Genomic DNA, 21,709 nt, shown 5'->3' on the forward strand with positions numbered 1-21,709 from the left:
GCCTGTGTACTCTTATGTATATATATTAATATATTTACACATATTAGTGATACATACACACACATGCAGGGCATCCCAGTGCATGGAATTTGGCCGAGGTATTAGCCCTTGCTCACCTGCTTGTCCTGGCACCTTTGTGTAGGGCTCAAACTGCACTGACATAAGGGGCGACTTTGTGTATGGGTGCCCCAAGTTTTAGAATAAATATATTACCGGAGCTTCAAGAAACAGTTGGACACCAATCAATACTGGCCAACTGGTGAGCGTCAGGAATGGAAGGTGAGGGTGTCACAATCAAGCCGCACAAGTCCTCTCTTTGGCTCTTTTGCAATTTCATATGTATTCATTTTCACATTCAACCAAGAGCTGCTGACCAGTAACTGCTGAGTGAATTATTAAGGATTATTAATTTGGTACTCAAGTGAGTGCATTATGAGAGTTTATTAAGCACTTTAATTTGGCATTCCTCCAGGAAGACTAGCTGCCATATGTTGTTTGCTTATGTCCACAGCTTCTAGTGCATAGGCAGAGAGGTAGAAATCCTGAAATTTGAGGCCAAGTTGCTTTTTCAAAATACCACAGCATCCTCAATATTTTCTTGAATTGGTCATCATTGCCACTTAGTACTATTCTTGCTTTTAATTATAAATTTAGTTTAGTTTTACCATAATCCCTTCTATTTGCTATGAGTAATTTTGTTAGCCCTTAATAATAATTTGTACTAAATACATTTTGGCTTAACAATTTCTAATAATTAGGCTGCAAGGTATATGTGTACTTAATGATAAATTGTCTCTAAATAGGGATAAATATATCTTTATTGCTAAAGCATGAAACAATCTTCCCTACACCCACGACTTGTTTTTATAGACACATTCTTCATTACCAGTAGTTAGTTTGCCACTGGAAATGGACAGTGATTGGGGTAAACGAGACCTAAGTTGTTCTGGGACTAAGTGGACTGAAGTCTAAAAAATGTGAGATTCACCCATTTTGCAGATAAAAAGTCTGAGGTCCAGGGAGATGAAGTGATTAATTAACATGAGTCAAGGTACTTGGACAACAACTCAGTCCTCTAGATTTTCTCTTTCTCTGCCCTGAAATCACTCAGACTCTGGGTATACCCCAGAACAAATAGCCTGACCTGGAGCAGAAGCATCACGAGTATGTTTTTGGTAACTCACTGTTCTTACTATGAGGTTGAACAATATAAAACTACAGATTTGTCAGGTCAAAACTTTCATATAGTAGCACTTTCTTATGCTTCACGCTAAATAGTGAGATCTTGCTACTCTGAGATCATGAATTTCACAGAAGGAGCAGCATAGAATATTTTTAATATCAAAGAGATGAGCCATACTGCCAAGTTCAAGACTCAGATCTTCTACTGCTTGGCCATGTGCCCTGAGCCAGATGACTTAGATTTTTTGGTCTCTTAGTATCCTCAAATAGGAACAGAATAATATATAAAATATTTTATTATTATTATTATTATTCCTAAAATTCAACATGCTTACTAGTTAGCCAAATGGTCTGACCAAATTTGGGTGGCTTTATACACCTGTTCTGAAGGATGTTTTCAGGCACGGAAGTCTTCTGTAGAGACAGAGATTATTGGAATTTCTTTCCCTGGCAAGATTGGCGATTTATTTGTTTGACTGGCATTTGGCTTTATAGTTTCCAATGTTTCTCTCAAAGGTCCTATTTCTCTCTGCAGACAGCATGGGTTAATAAATAAAACAGAGAGGCTGAAAAATCCTAGCAACAGAAATCAACTGTGTGTATGATTTGTTGCTCTGTTTTTACTTCATCTATTTTTGAAAATATGGTTGCTCTTTAAAGTGCCCGTTTCTTTTCCAGGCAGTTAAACTAAAGTATTACCCTAAAGAAGAAGAAGAAGAAAAAAGAGGGATCCAAATTTGAAAAAGAGCTTCATTTAGCTCACGACATAGAGAAAAGACAATGAATGAAGGGCTGATCAGAGGGCAGCAAAGTGATTCCAATGTAACCTGATGTTGGCTAATTACTTCTCTATAGATGGTGGTGTTCAGTTCAATGAGCATCTGTGCCTGTCAGAATTGGGGACACTGTGGGTGGTACAATTCCATGATATCTACAGTAACTCAGTAGTTGTTGAATAGTCCGTCCATAAGCATCATTTTATTAGGTGAAATAAAATACAAGCACAAAATCTCATTTTGCAGTCAAGTGATGGGCCATGTTGTAGGGTCCCCCAAATCAGACCTGCTTGGATGAAAGTAAATGAACAGATCAGGCCATTGAAGCTGGCCTAAACCCAACTAGTATCTAAGAGGACACTGTGGACACTAAAGAGAGAATGGAATTTAGAACAAGGTTTAGAAGAAAGATGCTAACTGAAGTCACTTTTCTGTATAGCAGAACTTATCATGACATTGTAAGTCAACTATGCTTCAATACACCTTTAAAAAATGAAAGAACAGAAGAGAAGAGAAATGCTACAGTGATGCTGGGAAAGGTTCGTTACCTTCCAGATTTTAGGTGTAGGGCTGGAATAAAGTTAGTATGACTCTCTTACCAGATGAATTGTTAATGGGATTACTTCTTACTATACTCCTATAATTTCCTACCCAAAATGTAAGTTCTCATGAAGAAAAAGTGATGGAGCAGAAGAAAATCAATTAATCAGACAAAAAAAGATGAGAGGGTTTGTTGATAAATGAATTTCATATTGATTGATTTCATTATTTTAAACCATGCTTTAATTAACAGTCTACGTCTTTCTACTCTCTTGGACTTAGACTTTTTCTCTCCCTTTCTCTAGAATCTAAAAGACATATTTCCTACTTAAGATGCATTTCAAGGAGTTCCCATTGTGGCCCAATGGGCTAGGAACCTGACTAGTATCCCTGAGGATGCGGGTTCAATCACTGGCGTTATTCAGGGGATTAAGGATCTGGGGTTGCTATAAGCTGTGGTGTAAGGTGGCAGGTGCGGCTCTGATTCGATCCCTAGCCTGGGAACTTCCACATACTGAAAAAAAAAATGCATTTCAAGTACCAATATATTCAGTGGTAAGGTATTTCAAAGTGCACTGTCTCAGGGAACATCAATTGTAAAAGGATAAACAATAGAGCTATAGGATTGGTCCATAGTCAGCCCCTCTAGGTAAGTGTTAAATAAATGATTAATAAAACGATATATTAATTAATAAAAAACTCATGATTAGGAATAAAAATTTCTTCTACTCACGTACTGCTTTAACTACGTGATCTTAAGTCACATTTGGATCCATTTATTTGACATTAAATAATTGATTTAATACTTCCTTTATATCTTTCTAGGTGGTGGATATACCTGATTTCATGACATTCACGCAATCTCAGCTCGGAAAATTTCGAGCTGCCTTTAATCTATTCTTGGTTCTCTGGATCCCTGGGGTTTTCTCCTTGGCCATTTCACTTCATCTGCCAATTTTATCATCTACAAAAATAGGAGAGAAATACCTGCTCTATCCGCATTACAGTGTTGTGAAGAATGATTAGACCGGTTTGTGAAATGACTTGGGAAACACTGGGGAAATTAAAGGTGGTAAATACACATATATCACACGTTGATGGCAGATCACTGCAGTAAAGAGCAAAGGCTCTGGATGCAGCCTGTCTGGATTTGGATCCGAGTTCTTCCAGTCAGTAGTGTGCTGTCTTGGGCAAGATACTTAACCTCTCCACCCCTCAGTTCCCTCCTGTGAAAAGAAATAGTAGTAGTACGGACCCGTATTAATTGGCCACCATATAAAATGCCCTAGACTCGGTAGTTTAAACGGCAGAAATGTATTTTCTCACAGTTCTGGAGGTTAGAGGTTTGAGATCAGGTTGCCAGCACCGTCGGGTTCTATAGGGAGCTCTTTCTGGCTTGCAGACAGCTGTCTTCTCGCCCTGCTCACATGCCTTTTCCTTAGTATGTGCATACACAGAGAGAAAACTCTGGTGTCTCATTTGATTTTTTTTTTTAATTAAAATTTTTCTTCTTTTTATGGCTACACCTGTGGTATATGGAAGTTCCAGGCTAGGGGTCAAATCGGAGCTGCAGCTGCTGGCCTATACTACAGTCACAGCAACATTGGATCCAAGCCGCATCCATGACCTACACTGCAGCTTGCAGCAACATCAGATCCTTAATCCACTGAGGAAGGCCATGGATTAACCCACATCCTCACAGACACTGTGTTGGGCTTTTTTTTTTTTTGTTGTTGTTGTTGTTGTCTTTTTAGGGCTGTACCTGCGACATATGGAAGTTCCCAGGCGAGGAGTTGAATTGGAGCTACAGCTGCTGGCCTATATCACAGCCACGGCCATAGCAACTCGGGGTCCTTAACCCACTGAGCAAGGCCAGGAATTGAACTCGTGTCCTCATGGATACTAGCTGGGTTTAACCACTGAGCCACAGCAGGAACTCCCAATGTTGGGTTCTTAACCCAATGAATCACAATGGGAACTCTTGGTGTCTCATTTTATAAAGGCACTAATTTCATTGTGAGGTCCCCACCTTCATGACCTCATCTAAACCTAATCATCTCCCAAAGGCCCCTATCCAAACACTGTCACACTGGGGCTTAGGACTTCAACATATGACTTGGGGGAAGGGGGTGGCAAAGTTCATTCCTTGGCCTGACGTTTTTTCTAAGGGTTATGTACATTAATCTGTTTAAAGCACTTTAAACAGTGCCTGGCACTTGGTAAGTTCTCAATAAATGTTTACTCTGGAGCCAAGTGAATAAAGAGGTCAGCCATTTAATTTACAAAGCAAATTGTTTAATACACCTGTTTCTAGAACAATTCTAGAAACCAATTCCAGGGATCTTTAAGCTCTGGGGGGCCTGTGTGTGGGTATCCTCAGGTATGTCCACACAACTGACTAAGCAATGAGTCAAGGGACCTTGGGTCCAATCTTTCTTTTTTGTTCCCTGAGTTTGCACCATCCTCCTTTGAGGAGTCCAGCTGGCTCATCTCTGAAAGCTTCTTCCATGTCTGGAACATTCTGATCCTCTTCCATCTTTGTTCCACTTTCTGTGCTGATGGTGTGGGCCGAGGAGAATAGGAGAAATGGTGAGGCTAGTATCTCCAGTCTCAGCTCCATAACCACAGAAGGCCACGGTTATTGACAGAAGCTCTTTTTAAAACAAAAACTATGTTCAGGGTCTTCTCTTTGAGAAGGTTACCTACCTAGAGGTCAACTAGTCAGCCTGCCTCCAATCATCCAATGTAATGGTCTCCTTGGAAACAAGCCTGTTTTCATACTTGAGTTGTGAGAATCTCACCGTAACACAGAACTGTTCCTTCTGTTTTTGAACAATTCCGTAGATGAGAAAATTCTTCTTTATTTTGAGTTGACATCCACTTCCTTATAATGTCTACCCACTAGTCCTAATTTTATCTTCTGAATCATAACGTTGGACACCTAGTAAATTTCTTAAAAGGGGTATAGGTGAACTGAGGTATTCTTCTAGACTTACAATTTTCTCATCTTATTCTTCCAGTGATGCTGTCCTAAAAAAACTTCCTTTTTTTCTTCTTAACCTTCACATCTGTCTCATTTGCTCTGTTCCCTCTGCTCCCAGCTCCGTATTCAGGGCTCCCAGGGGGAGACAGTAGAGGAAGTGAGAGGATGGCATTGAGTAGCTTATGGAAAATTGTTATGGATAATACAATTTTCTTCCTCCTGGTCCTTCTGTGAGAAAAGGAGGTTCGTATCAAGTGCAGGTTCCAAATGGTCTGTGATTTCTGGGGGGGGGTTAACTACACCATCACAAATTATATACTCCTGCACTTTAACCCCAGCCAGCTCCCATTACAAAGTTTACCAAAATCTACATTAGTGAGCTGCTTAGTATCGACATTAATACTATAATTTACTGATTTAGGCTGTCTGGTGATGATGTGATGTGCAGTACAGAGTTAAGGCTTCCTCCCTGCCCCCAGTTGTTACATTTTAAAAGAGGGCAGGCTTATCCCTGGGGGTTGTCCTCCAAAGGTACACTTCAGTGACGTGTGGGCCACTGGCATTATTGTCCAAACAAAAGGTACCTGTCTAGGACAGACCAGCTGGGTTGGCTGTGCTTTCTTAGATGCATTAGGCAGAAAAGCTTTGAAATTTCCTCCTGCCTCAAAGTAGGAAGAGATACAGTCAGACTGGGAAGCTGTGCTTTGTACAAAGGAGAACAGAATTCCAAGCCATCAGCTATCACCAAAGGTGTCATCCCCTTCTGCATTTCTTGAATCTGCTCTCCTCAGAGGTCCTCTATCCACCCAAATGCCTGGGCATCACATCTTATTTATCAAGTCCCGTCAAGCCTATTTCCTGAGAACTTGTCCAGCTGCACTGTGATGCATCTCCACTGTCTCCTACCTGGACCACGACAGTAACCTCCTTGCTTTATTCTGATCTATTCTCTTTATTGGTATCACAAATCCTACTCACAAACCCCATCAAGGTGACCCACTGTTTGGCTCCACAGTGTGAGGGATGAGCTCAGCTCATGGAGGATACAAGAAAGTGCACGTCAGGGAAAAAGTAACAGCAGTTCTATCCATATTAACTTTTTCTCTTAAAAATCACAGATACCAGTTTTGTTATATTCGATAGACAGATTGCCGCTGGTGTGTCCCCTCGGTCCTTGAGAGATGAGTCAGTACATCTCTCCTCTGTTTGAGAATTGGAGGAAAGGTGGAGAAAAAGGAATTTTCACAAAGCAGAAGAGCTGGAGTGTGCGCCACTGGTTTTTGTGGGCCCAGTCAAGAGGATCTGCATTATAGACTCTTCATAGTAATTGGCAAAAAGCTAGAAAGTAGGCATAAGACTCTTGTGCACTACACAGAGATTCACTAGCAACATTGTCAAAGTACTTAAGAGATGTTAAACCTAATAAATTAAACATTTTTATTCTTCAGTAAGCATCCAAATTTTGTTTCTTTTCTGCGGATGATAATTTGTGATCAGAAGTATGCCACATAGCAAATGCTGGGGTTTGGGAAATAGCAGGGGCAGGGAGGACCCTCTGATCTTTCCCTGAGGCAGGTTTTAACCCCCATCTGTGAGAGGTGCCTTCCTTGAACCTGAAGCATCCTATCTCTGAAGACACAGGGATGCTGAGAGGGATGTAAACAAACCCGCCTTTACGTTTCCCCTAATTTACTACACGTAGCTCATACCCTTTGTCCCACCACATCTTTCTCCAATTTGTACTTTTCATCAAATCTTACAGCATAAAAACATCTTGTTCAGCCCCTTCTTCCTGCCTTCATCTCCTTAGAGAGGCTCTCATGTCACATAAAACTTAAATGAATTTGTGTGTTTTCTCTTGTTAATTTGCCTTTTGCTCCAGGGGCCCCAGCTGAGAACTTTGAATGGTAGAAGGAAAGAGTTTAATTCTACTACACAGATATATATATATATTTTTAATTAAGCACATTCAGAATATACAGAGAAAAATACAAATCTGGGCTTAAAATCAATTCAACTCATTCCAAAGTCCATTTCAAGTGGATTATAGATCTAAATTTGAACGGCAAAATAAAGTTTGTAGATGATAATGTAATAGCTTCATAATGCTAACATAGGTAAATCCTTAAGAAATAAAATACGGAGTTCCCGTCGTGGCGCAGTGGTTAACGAATCTGACTAGGAACCATGAGGTTGCAGGTTCAATCCCTGCCCTTGCTCAGTGGGTTAACGATCCAGCATTGCCGTGTAGGTCGCAGACGTGGCTCGGATCCTATGTTGCTGTGGCTCTGGTGTAGGCCGGCGGCTACAGCTCCGATTCGACCCCTAGCCTGGGAACCTCCATATGCCGCAGGAGTGGCTCAAGAAATGGCAAAAAGACAAAAAAAAAAAAAAAAAAAAAAAAAAAAAGAAATAAAATGCAAAACCACTAACCTTAAAGAAAGAAAGAGATTGATAAATATGATTGTATTACAGTTAGGAATTTCTATTTCTCAAAATACATCACTAGGAGGGTGAAAGGGCAAACCATGGCAACATAAAGCCACAAAGAGCTGCTCTAGAATATATTGCTAGTGCCTACAAATCAATAAGGAAAAAAGAGAGATAATTCAATAGAAACAATCAAGGATATTCAACAACTGATAAACATTCGAGAAAAGTTTAGTTTCAACTCATATATTATTAGGGAAAAGGAAACGCAATTTAAACCAAAATGATATTTCCTGAGGAAGATGGAGTAGGCCAAAAAAAAATTCTTTCTGGAGTTCCCACAGTTGTACAGTGGGTTAAGGATCCAGCATTGTCGCAGCTGTAGTGTAGGTTGCAGCTGTGACTTGGATCGGATCCCTGGCCCAGGACCTTCCATAAGCTGTGGGTGGAGCCGAAAAAAAAAATTCTTCCCTCTAATTACAACTAATAACTTTGGATGTTATATATAAAACAAACATAAGAAGACTCTGGAAGGTAGAGAGGAGGCAGCAGATTGGTTAGGGACTTTGAGACACAGCCCAGTGCTGAATTTCCAGGGTTCTCTTACCATCTTGTAACTGGGTGCTGAAATCAGAACTGGGTGCTGGAAAAGCCAGCAAGAACAAAAAAACAGACACAAGCAGAAACCCCCCTCAAAAACCTGCACTCTCTGGTCAAAAGACTAGGAAAGGAGCAGTCTAGTAATAGCAGCTCTATCCCAGTCAAATACTACAACAATCCCTGCAGCCCCATCACCACCATCAACAACAAAGGCTGAAGGGGGAGCCAGGATTTTCATCCCCAAGGGGGGTTAAGTGAAGACTGTGGTGTCAGTGCAGACTGGACTTTCACCCCCTTCAGGCAGTTAATGAGGAACCCACCCCTCCACTGGGGCTGGTGACAGGGGAGGCCTGGTGGGGAGTCCTGAGCTCCTGTTCCCACTCAGTAGCAAAGTAGTAACAAGAAGCTCTCCTTCCAAAGCCCATGCTCTAGGAGGCCCGAGCAGAGTTAGACTCCATCCTCTCCTGGAAGTTACAAGGTCCCATTTCACCTGTTACAACAGTGTCAGAGGAGGTTTACCAAAACATAACATGTGAACAAGTTCTAGAGTCTTATAACACCCACCCCTCTGATTTTGAAGACAAAATCGCTTGTCTTATCAAGAACCAGGAAACTGAATGAGAAAAGACCAAAAACAGACACTAACATTGAGATGATACAGATGTTAGAATTTTCTTTTTCTTTTTTCGCTTTTTTAGGGTTGCCCATGTGTGCGCATATGGATATTTCCAGGCTAGTGGTTGAATCAGAGCTGCAGCTGCTGGTCTATGCCACAGCCACAGCAATGCCAGATCTGAGCTGCATCTGCAATTCACAGCTCATGGCAATGCCAGATCCTTAACCCACTAAGCAAGGCCAAGGATTAAAGCTGCATCCTCATGGGTACTAGTCGGATTTATTACTGCTGAGCCACAATGGGAACACCCGAGATGTTGGAATTTTCTGACCAGGGTTTTCTTTTGACTACACCCTTGGTATGCAGAATTCATGCCACAGCAGTGACCCGAGCCACGGTAGTGACAATGCCAGATCCTTAATCAGTTGAGCCACTAGGGAAAGCCTCTGACTAGGATTTAGAGCAGCTGCTGAACTTCACTGAACTTTATTGCCTCACTGAGCAATTACAAACATGCTTGAAACAAATGCAAAAATAGAAAGTCTCAGCAACGAAATAGATGAAAGAAAGAAAAGGTAAGTGAAAATTTTAGAACGAAAAACCATGACTGAAATAAAACAACTCAATAGAAGAGCTCAACCGCAAAATGGAGAGATGGGTAACCTGAAGATAAATTTCAAGACAAACTTGAAGATAAAACAATTGAAGTTCTCATCAAGTTGTATATATTAACTGGCTATGGCTTTTTGTATGTCAATCATATTCCAATAAAGCAGTTAAAAACACAAAACAATAGAAACTATCCCATCTGAACAACAGAGATAAATAGACTAAAAGAATAAAAATAAAAAACAAAAAAGCAGAGCCTCAGGGACATGTGTGGCTCTAACAAAAGAGCTAACATTTATGGCATCTGAGCACCAGAAGAAGAGAAAGGAGTGGGGTGGAAAAAGTGTAGTGGATCTGCCCTAAGAGAATGACTGACACAGTTCAAGAAACAGGAGGTAATGATAAAAGGAATCTGAACATGGCGAGAGCAAAATTGTGAGTAAATACAATACACTTCCCCTGTCCTGAGTTTCTAACTTCTGTTGGGCATTTGAAGAAAAATTGCAGCAATGCTTAATGTGGTTCTTAATGTATGCAGAATAAAGCTAAGACAATTACATTACAAATGGGAAGAGTAGAGGGACATCAAGGGAGGTAAAGTTTCTACATTTCTTGAGCTGGAAATATGTCGACACTAGGGGACTTTGATGATATGTCATGCATTGTATATAAAATATAATACCTGAGGCAAACAATAAAAAGCTATACAAAGTGATAAAAAACACTATAGATAAATCAAAATGGAATTCTGAAAAATGTTCAAGTAACCACAAAGAAGGCAGGAGCAAATAAACAGAGAAATGAAAACCAGAAAGCACCAAAAGCACAAAACAAAAGCCAAAATATACAGCAAAATAAAACGCAGCTTCATATATAAAAAAAGAGAAATGAAAGCTGGCTTTATAAATTTTCCCCGTTGGCTATTCTCCTTTAAATGCATAGCCTTCTGTGAAGAAGTGTCACTCTTGAATGCTAGGGCCAAAACAGTTTATAAAATGCTGAAATTTTATATCTAGTTGAGTAAAGCAGATTGTGATTTTATTCAAAACTGTCTTTTTCTTAATTTGATTTTGAGTGTTAGAGCTGCAAAATAAAAACAAAGCAAATAACAAAGAAACATTTGAGTGCATATGGATATTTTTAATGATCAAGATGATTAGGTTCAGGAAAATTGCTATTAGCTATGGTAGATGAATGGAATTGATGGATACCTCAAACTAATTTTGTTTTGCAAACTATTTGCAAACAAGAAATAAAATATCAGTTCTATAAACTACACCCACACACATCCACCAACGCTGAGACGATTACAATGAAGAAGACTAGTGAAGTCAAGTGTTGGTGAGGATGAAGAACTCATATGTGATGTCAGTTCACTTTCACTTTGGAAAACTGTTTAGCAGTATCTGCTAACACTAAACTAATCATACCCTATATTCCAGCAATTTCATTCCTAAATATATTCCTTTGCTTGAAAGGATATGTACAAAAATATCCAGAGAAGCATTATCAATAATAATCAAGTACCAGAAACAACTTTAATGATCATGAACATTAGAATCAATAAAACGTACTTAGGACATGGAGGGAATATTCCGAAGACAAAAGTTTGGAAATTTTTTCAGAGCTCTCTGCACACTAAAAAACCATAGGGTAGAGTATTTATCCTGTTCGAAATCTTCCAAAAGAGAATTTTCAGTGGATTTCAAACTGTTATTAATAATGCCAATGTGAATACTCTTGATTTAATACTTTGTGACATAGTGATTCGAGAGATGTCTTAGACTGTTCATGCTGCTCTAAGAAAATACCATAGACGGGGTGGCTTAGAAACACAAGAAATTTATTCCTCACAGTTCTGGAGGCGTGTATAGTTTATAGGGACAACTGTGTCCCTTTTTGCCACATCCTCACATGGCAAAAGGGGTAAGGGAGCTTTCTGAGGTCACCTTTATAAGGGGACTAATTCCATTCATGAGAGTTCCACCTTAGGACCTCATCACCTCCCAAAGGCCCGTCCCCAAATCTCCAAATATGATAAGTTTTAACATATGAATTCTGGGGGACACGAACACTTAATCTATATCAAGTAATTATTAATTTAGTAAAACAATAATAGTAATGACAGCTAGTAATTATTGAACACTTTTTATGTGCCAAGCACCTTTTTAGGAGGCTAATGCTTTATCCAATAAGCTACTGAGGCTTCTTGCCAAGCACCTTTATTTATTTATTTATTTATCTACTTATTGTCTTTTTAGGGTGCACCTGTGGCATATGGAGGTTCCCAGGCTAGGGGTTGAACTGGAGCTGTAGCCACTAGCCTACATCACAGCCACAGCAACACCAGATCTGAGCCACGTCTGCAACTTACACCACAGCTCACAGCAATGCTGGATCCTTAGCCGACGGAGCAAGGACAGGGATCAAACCTGTGTCCTCATGGATGCTAGTCAGATTAGTTTCTGCTGAGCCACAATGGGAGCTCCCCAAGCACCTTTTAAAAAAAATGTTTTCTACATATTAACTCATATAACTCCATGAGGTATCACTATTATTATTTCTATTTTATAGATAAAGAATTTGTCCAAAGTCACACAGCCAGTAATTGGTAAACCCAACACAACGTATGTGCACAATAAATAAACCTACAAAAAAGGAGAGGACCCAGAGGTTATTTATTGATAGAAAAGGATTGGAGACAAATTTCAGAGCTTACGATTTAAACTCCACTGTGTGTCCCAGTCTGGTTCCTATAAAACCTGTTCAGTCTCCCTCCTCATCAGCGCCAGTCTCATATTTGAAGCTCCTTGTGGTTCCCAGAACTCCTCACATGCCACGTACCTGGGATTTCCTTGACAATGTTAACTGTAGAAAGCCCTCCCTCTACCCGCTACATTTCCTTTTACTCCCTGTCTCTGCTGAGAAGCTTTCCCTGACACTTCAGGCTGACACACCTGTGCTCTTTCCTCCCGCATTGGATGCTCACCTAAAGGACTGGGAATTTCTCTCTCTCTCTCTCTCTCTCTTTTTTTTTTTTTTTGTCTTTTTGCCCTTTTCTTGCTCCGCTCTCGCGGCATATGGAGGTTCCCAGGTTAGGGGTCGAATCGGAGCTGTAGCTGCTGGTCTGCACCAGAGCCACAGCAACGCTGGATCCGAGCCGCGTCTGCAACCTACACCACAGCTCATGGCAACGCCGGATCGTTAACCCACTGAGCAAGGCCAGGGATCGAACCCGCAACCTCATGGTTTCTAGTCGGATTCGTTAACCACTGAGCCACGACGGGAACTCCTCTCTCTCCCTCTTTTTTAACTCAGTGACTTTTATCATATTTACAGTTTTACAACATTTCCATCCCAAACCCCCAGACCATTCTTCTGCCCCAACCTGTCTCCTTTGGTAACCATAAGTTTTTCAAAATCTGTGAGTCAGTTCCTGTTCTGCAAAGAAGTTCTTTGTATCCTTTTTTAGATTCCACGTATAAGTGATAACAAATGATGTATGTGTCTTGGGAATTTCTTGAAGGCAAGGGCAATGTGCCTTTCAATTTCTGTATTCCCATGCCCATGCTTAGGACCTATTTCAGTAGAAACTCAACAAAAATTTTCTGAATAAATAAATGAGTTATATAAGCTAGAGAAAATGATTAACTTTGCAGGGGAAGGATTTCATTTTCCAAAGTCAGATTCCTATCATTTGAGTGGGTGGAAAGAGAAGGCCACCAAGAGTCAGGAGGCCTTGACTCTGATCCCAGCTCAGCACTAGCAGGCTCTGTGACCTTTCTCAAGTCCTACTCTCCTTCTCTGTACCTTTATTTCCTTATCTAAAGGAATAGAACTAGTTCAACTCTGGGTTCTTTCTACCTTTAATGCTCTGTACTTTTCCTCCTGGATATTCATTCTGAAAATAGTGAATCAATGGTATTTACTGGGCACAAACCACATTTAGAGTCTTCCCAAAATGTTTTCATCCTGATCAAAAACTGTCTCTCTCTCTCTCTATATATATATATATATAGTAATTTTTGCAGTAATATTAGAATTTTCTGTCTTGTAGATTCAAATTCCCTGGCCCTAGTCTACCACTGTGTCATGAAATTCCATTATAATTAAAGTATGTGTTTGACATTAAACATCCAGAAATTAGGTAAGTGAAGTCTCCATTTCTGCCTTAAAATGCCATAGAATTTAGTGAGAAAGGTAAAACAACAGAAATAAATAAAATGTGTCTTTGTCGATTTATGTAACCATGTTCTTAACATGAGTCGGTAATTCTATGTTTGGGTACATTAATAGTGACCAAAAATAAATGGATCCATTCAACCAAGGTCAAGGTACTTTTCCTACTTGGGCCAGATCATAGGTGGGCCCTATGTTTAGTTCTACAGTTCATGCTTCAAAAGCAAGCTTGACTAACTCCAAGGATGATATAGTTTTATCCATCTCTACGGATGGTCTACAGTCCTCTAACCTAGAAGCCTCTAATACTCTTGTCTCTTTTCATAACTGCTGCATGCAGTAGGTCCCCAAGTCCTGTCAGTTCTACTTCAGAAATATCTCTCCAATCCATTGCTTTTTCTCTACAGTAAGTTGCTTATTTTACATTAGGTCTCTCTCTTTCTGCCCTTCAACCCCTATCTCTCTGTCTCTCTCTTGCTCAAACTATAGAAACAGCATCCAGCTTTATTTTTTCTAACTCAAATCAGATCAGGTTTATCCCCTGCATATTCTTCATCGGCTTCTAGTTGCCTTCATGATTAAGTTGCGATGCCTTTATGTGGCGGTGTCCCCCCTCATTAAACCTTCTTCCTCCCATTTCTCTTTGCTCAGTTCTGTTTTTACCCTATAGTCACTTGGATCCCTATGCCATACCTTGAAGATGTCCTTCAGGACTCCAGCACTTTTTCTCATGCCCTTTCTTCTGCCCGGGATGCTTCCATCCCAAACTCCTACACTTTTACTCATATCAAGTATTACCTCCCACCTACTGTCCCAGTAGTGAATGCATTTGTGTATGTGTGTGGAGGGGGGGTGGAGAATGAATGAGGTGGGGGGGGGATGCAGCAAGTAAGAGAGTGTGTGTAGATGTGTTTAGGAGACCAAGAAGGATAGAGTGGTATCTGGTAGTGGTGGAGAAATTGGTAGGAAACTTTGAACGTGTATACATCCCAGGAGTGATGTTAGATTCTCAATTGAAGACCATTTGCTTTATTTTGTTTTGTTCTAATTTTTGTTTTTCTCTCTCAGATCCAGGAGCTGATCTTAAGAGTATTTCCTTGCTAAGATCATAGGGTTCTATTCTTTTATAATCAAGGGAGATCCATCCATTTGACATACAATTTCAACCACGAAACCCCAGATCTCTATTCCAAACTGTAACCTAGTTGATTGCATTGTAACCTGGCAGTCAAGCCCTAGTAAAAGGATTGTGAGTCACAAGATGTGTATAAGAAGTCGTCCTGGACAATACAAAAATTGTTAATTTATTTTATTTTTCGGCCATGGCAGGGCATGAAGATGTTCCCGGGCCAGGATTGAACCCATGCCACAGAGTGGGATCCATGCCACAGTGACGATGCCAGATCCTTAGCCTGCTGAGCCATCAGGGAACTCCACAAATTGTTACTTTTAGTAGTTCTCCTACATTCCCCACCTGACCAACCCATATCTATTTATGACCTCATGGTATGTCCGCCTTTCTAGTAGAGGTGAGGTTATCATGTTATTGCAAATGACTCATGCAAGCTCATTAAATAATTTGATTAAATCCTCCTATACTAACTCCATGCTCACCCTAAGGCTTTCTAACAACGTCTTAGTTTCCTGTGAAGATTTCTCATCTGCTTGGAGATAAATTTTTCGTAAATTGTTTTGTACTTTTAAGTCTATGAAACAGTAGAAAAGTGTTGCCTGTTATATGAAAGGCAAAATGTCAGCTATTATATAAGTGGCAATTCCGTGGAGGGTTAGGTGTTAATGGAGATAGATTGCCTGGTTTGAATCCTGGAACTTCTGCTTTTAAGGTATATTATCCTGGGCAGGCTAACTAATGTTCTCAATGCTTATTTCCTCATCTGTAAATCAGCGATAAAAACAGCATATACCTCATAATGTTGCTGTGGGGATTACGTGAGAGAAAATAGGCAGAGTACCCAGGAAAAGGTGAATGCTCCGTAAAGGCTGGCTATTTTTATCATGATGCAGTGTATGATCAATTGGCCCTCAGCATCTATTCCTACTTCTTCCTATGGAACTTCATTACTCCAGAGGCTGGAAAGCTAAATACCACATTTCCTAGACTTCCTTCCAGCTAGGGTTCATGATGCAAATTAAATTCCCACTGTTAAATGCCCTTCTGCTGGATTTAGAAGGCAGGAGTAAGAAAGAGGCCATCTTTCTGCTGTTACCAAGATCATCCAGAATTGAGTGTTGAGAGGCAGTTCTGTGGTGGTGGAGGATATAGCAACTGCTTTCTAATTCTTTTCCCCTTATCTCTAGGTTGCAAGGATAGTGGAATGTTCTTGACTTCAATCCAGGGACGGTCTCCTAATTCCTACTCTTGCAATTCTTTAGCAATTCTATATTTAATTCCATGTATGAGATTTCTCTCTTTTTAAACTTCAGGAGAAAGTCTCTATTTTCCTCATGAACTCTGAACTACAGGGCAATCTGTGGATTTACCCATGAGTACAGGGCTGGAATACAAACCAAGCTCTGTGCTTTATAAGGAATTCAACCTGTAAGGTATTGCTTTTTGGAAAACATGTGAACTTGTTTTCTGTGTTGAATGTGGAAGTCAACATCCCCACCTTCTCCTATCATGAAATGACCAACTTTTTTTTTTTTTTTTTTTTTGTCTTTTTGTTGTTGTTGCTATTTCTTGGGCCGCTCCTGCGGCATGTGGAGGTTCCCAGGCTAGGGGTTGAATCGGAGCTGTAGTCACCAGCCTACGCCAGAGCCACAGCAACGCGGGATCCGAGCCGCGTCTGCAACCTACACCACAGCTCACGGCAACGCCGGATCGTTAACCCACTGAGCAAGGGCAGGGACCGAACCCGCAACCTCATGGTTCCTAGTCGGATTCGTTAACCACTGCGCCACGACGGGAACTCCATGAAATGACCAACTTGGGGACACATAGTTTTTGAAGCCAGGAGCCTGCCGTGCCCCTTTGCCTGGCAAAGCAACAAAGCTATTTTTTCTCCCCCCCCAAAAGAAATGACCAACTCATATAAATATGAATGTATATATATTTAGTATATAGAAATAGACATATTTCACTAGCCATAGTCATTCTCACATAACAGAGAGTGATTTTACAGTGTGTTCTGGACCTAGATGGTTTAATCCTGATGCAGACATCAAGTACTTTTAGAATTCTGGAAATTCTAAGCAGACTTTTAGTCTCTGGATCCATTGCCACTTGAATTTGATGGCTGAAAATACTGACACAGAGAATGCCTCATGAATGTTTATGATTCATCACCTCTGGGAGTCTGGGACACCTGTTTGGCACCAGGCTTTGGTATAAACAAGGGTTTCAGCAAGTTTTTTTTTTTTTTTTTTTTTTAAATTCCACCTACATAGCAGCTAAAACTATGTTAAGTCAGCTGCCCAGGCCTGTTCTGTAGTCATCAGATTTCATTCTGAAGTAAAATGATTAATTTCCAGAACCTTTTATATTGAGGGAAAAAATAACTCAATTTCCTTGCTTTGAATGTTAATCCAGGTTGGCTCCATGCCAGCTGTCCTCTTAGGAAGCTATAATATACATACCTGTCATTAGCAATTAGCAAAAACAACCGAAAATACTAATCTGTTCCCAAACACTCCGGATATCAACATTTTCTTCTGCTTCCCATATATCTTGATCAACTCATCTACTAATTCTGGGGTTCTTTTTATAGGAATTAATGAGGACATACATTCTCAGTGCTTGTGACACACACTGTAGAGTAAAAGCCTGGCTTGATACTGTCAAATCAGATCCTATTGGTTGTGTTCTTTATGTAGAAAGAAGTGTTTAAATTTGGAGGGGGGTGGGGTCCAGCAATCTCACTCCTGGGCATATACCTGGACAAAACTTTCATTGAAAAAAAATATATGCACCCCTATGTTCATTGCAGCACTATTCACAATAGCCAAGACATGGAAACAACCTAAGTCATCAATGACAGATGAATGGATTAAGATATGGTACATATACACAATGGAATACTACTCAGCCATAAAGAAGAACAAAATAATGCCATTTGCAGCAACATGGATGGAACTAGAGACTCTTATACTAAATGAAGTAAGACAGGAAGAGAAAGACGAATACCACATGATATCACATATCTGGGACCTAATATATGGCACAAATGAACCTATCTACAGAAAAGAAACAAACTTGTGGACATGGACAACACACTCGTGGTTGCCAAGAGGGAGGAAGGAGTGGGAGGGACTAGGAATTTGGGATTAGTAGATGAAAACTATTGCATTTGGAATGGATAAGCAATGAGATCCTGCTATATAGCACAGGGAACTATATCTAATCGCTTGCGATGGAACATGATGGGGGATAATGTGAGGAAAAAGACTGTATATACGTGTGTAACTGGGTCACTTCGCTGTACAGAGGAACTGACAGAACATTTTAAATGAACTATAATAAAAAATTACAAAAAATAGATAACTAAAAAAGACCTACTGTACAGCACAGGAAAATCTATAATATTCTATAATAACCTATATGGGAAAAACAATGGATATATGTGTATATATATATACATATATATATAACTAATTCATTTTGCTATACACTGAAATGAATACTTGTAATTCAACTATACTCCAATAAAATTTATTAAAATTTTTTTCAAAGAGAAAAATAATAAATAAATTTGGGGGTGGGGGAGATAGATATGCAAAGCTATCTCTAAACCAAATTTACAAACTTGCATTGGATTTAGTTTTTTCCTCTTCTCCCCTAATCCTTCCACTCTGATTTTGATCCCAAAACCTCCTGTCTCTTCCCAGATCTTACTCTCCCAATTATTCACTCACTTTATCTTTAACCTCTCCCTCTTTGCTAGGTCCTTCATCAACAACTAAATGTGTTCAAGTGTTTTCTTTCTTAAAAGTTTATAGCACTGTTCTCCCTTCAGTTAACACCTATGTCTTTCAAGACAACTCCTTACAACTTTAGTTCTTAGACTGGGCATCAGGTGATATATTAAGACCCATGAGTTCTTCCTAAAAATATTAAGCTTATGTTTTCATTTTCAAGATTACCTTGAATAACGATGTAAGCACGTTTTAGATTATCTGGATGACTGCCCTAGAACAAGGTAGTACCATGAGATTTCGGTGCCTTTCACCTTTTGTATATGTCAATATCTTGACACCAGATGGTATTGCTTTAATTGTCCAACTGAGGGATGGACATGTTATAAGCTTCGTGTCTTGGGGGCACTATACAAAAACGGAAAAGTGGTGGGAGGCCTGAGTCATGGCACATGGAGGTAGGCGTGTACCAAACCCAAGACAACCTGTAATCAGTACTGTAATTCATACTGAGAATGGTTAATTTAACAAAATAACATAAGCTATTGCATTAAATTAATATTATAAGTTTCAATTTAATTTGTTTATAACTTTCATGATGTTTAATTTATAAATATGATTTGGTTTCATGCTTATATTAGTGCTATAAGTATAATTCATACGTAATTTATATTTATAGATATGAAGTAATTTTAACAAAAAATTAAGCCAACTTGGGGTAATTCTTTTCTTAAAAACATATAGAGCATACTATATGCGGACATTGCTTTACGTACTAACTCACTTAATTATTACAATAAACCTTATGGTGTAGGTATTATTATTAGCCCCAGTTTACTGAGGAAGCTTTTCTGAGGCACAGAAAGATGAAACACCTCCCCAAAGTCACACAGCTAGAAGCAGGTGCCGCTGGGATTTCAGTTCAGGCAAGCTGGCTCATGACTCCCTGCTTTTGTCCATATGAAATGCTGCCTCCTTTTGGATAGAGTCCGTACTTTCTCTGTTAAGGTTTGAAAAATATCGCCTTAGAGTACATGACCTGTTTTTGACATATATATTTATGAGGGTTCTGCCTTTGGGTTTTTTCTCTTTCTACTTGGTACGTTCTCCCAGTCTAACATCTATGATTGCTATAGTTTTAACCATCCACCACACCCTGACTGTTTCCAGATCTCTAGTTCTAGGTTAGAGCATTATTCTTTTCTCATGATACATATAACTGATTGGACATTTTCACCCGCAAGTATCAGAGGTACTTCAGGTTCAACCTAAATTGAACTACAAGATAAGATTTTTTGTTTGTTTGTTTGTTTTTTAGGGCTGCACCATGGCATAAGGAAGCTCCCAGGCTAGGGGTTAAATCAGAGCTATAGCTGCCAGCCTACGCCACAGCCACAGCAACATGGGATCTGAGGTGCCTCTGTGACCTATACCAGCATTCATGGCAACGCCAGATCCCCAACCCACTGAGCGAGGCCAGGGATCGAACCTGAGTCCTCGTGGATACTAGTCAGATTTGTTTCTGCTGCACCACAATGGGAACTCCCGAGATAAGCTTTCCTTTTTTTTTTTTTTTTTTGTCTTTTTGCCATTTCTTGGGCTGCTCCCACAGCATATGGAGGTTCCCAGGCTAGGGGTGGAATCAGAGCTGCAGCCAAAGGTCTACACCAGAGCCACAGCAACGCGGGAGCCAAGCTGCGTCTGCAACCTACACCACAGCTCACGGCAATGCCGGATCGTTAACCCACTGAGCAAGGGCAGGGACCGAACCCGAAACCTCATGGTTCCTAGTCAGATTCGTTAACCACTGCGCCACGACGGGAACTCCCCAAGATAAGCTTTCTTATTCCTCTACTCCACTCCTATTCCATTAAACCTACCTTTTCTAATCTATTATCTCTCTTCGTTAACGGCCCTGCTTATTACTCAAGATGCTCATTGCTTAGTGGGGGAGAAAGACAAGTAAACCAATCATTATTGCAGACATACGACAGTACAAGGATATGTCCAAAAGGCCAGGGAGCCCAGGAGACATGACTCTGCCTGAGAGACAGGGATCGAGGACAGCTTCTCTAAGACGGTAATGCTTAACTATCTCAATATGACTATTTGCATCTTCCTTCTTTCTTTTGCAAAGAGTTGAAGGGTAACTTTTGGGTGCACTATTTATATTGGTGTTAGAAAATGCACGATAGTTTTTTATTTTACCTCCCAAAAAGCAATTTCTATGTTGTTCCCTTTTTATCCTCGTCTTCCCCCCATTAAGAAGCAGTAATAGTGCAGCGTTCTTAGTTTTCATTTTTCATTTTAAATGAAATAATAAAAGATAATGCCTTCTTTATGCTTTGAATAGATCCAATTCGATTATCTGCAAAACATTTTCTAACACTCTTAATGTTTTAGGGGAAAACTACCACACAGATTTTGGACAGTTATGAGGTTTTTGCCTGACTCTACAACAGCTGCCGACCAGTTCATTACTGTCATGGCTCTAAATTTGGCTTTTGTGGGGCTGACCATCACAGGAGATAGATCCTTCTAGAAGGCATGGCTGCCGAAGTTCTGGCAGCTCAATGATGATAAGAGGTAGCAGCGATGACTGGAAGGCCATAGGATTGTGTCATAGCTGCCAGAGAGGCACCTTTTTTTGTCTTTCTTCTTGAAAGTATAATCATGCTATTATCTGTTTTAGGAATAATTTTATTATGAAAACAATCCTCATTCAAACTGCTTAAGCTAAAGTGGGAATTTTACTGTTAGGATATAGGGGTCAGCTTCCAGGGGAAAGATGTGGGAGTCTTTAAAACAGTCTTGAAAGAGTCTAGAAACAAGGCCTTTTCAGTTATGGTCTTCATCCTTTGTCTCTCTCCCCTGCCACATGGTTTCCTCTAGTTTCTCCCGTGTGTCAGTTACATTCTTCTT

General features: G+C 40.0%; 1 protein-coding gene across 50 annotated transcripts in view; it reads right to left on the bottom strand.

Annotated features, from left to right (window-relative positions):
- Positions 1-21,709, bottom strand: part of DLG2 (discs large MAGUK scaffold protein 2) — a 1,974,117-nt gene that overhangs the window by 264,681 nt on the left and 1,687,727 nt on the right. The gene's annotated exons all lie outside the window — the stretch shown is intronic.

This window comes from Sus scrofa, chromosome 9 (genome assembly GCF_054392235.1).
Source record: "Sus scrofa isolate SSC_HxYL_T2T_F1_AM1 chromosome 9, Sscrofa_HxYL_maternal_Yorkshire_Landrace_v2.0, whole genome shotgun sequence".
Lineage (NCBI taxonomy): Eukaryota > Metazoa > Chordata > Mammalia > Artiodactyla > Suidae > Sus > Sus scrofa.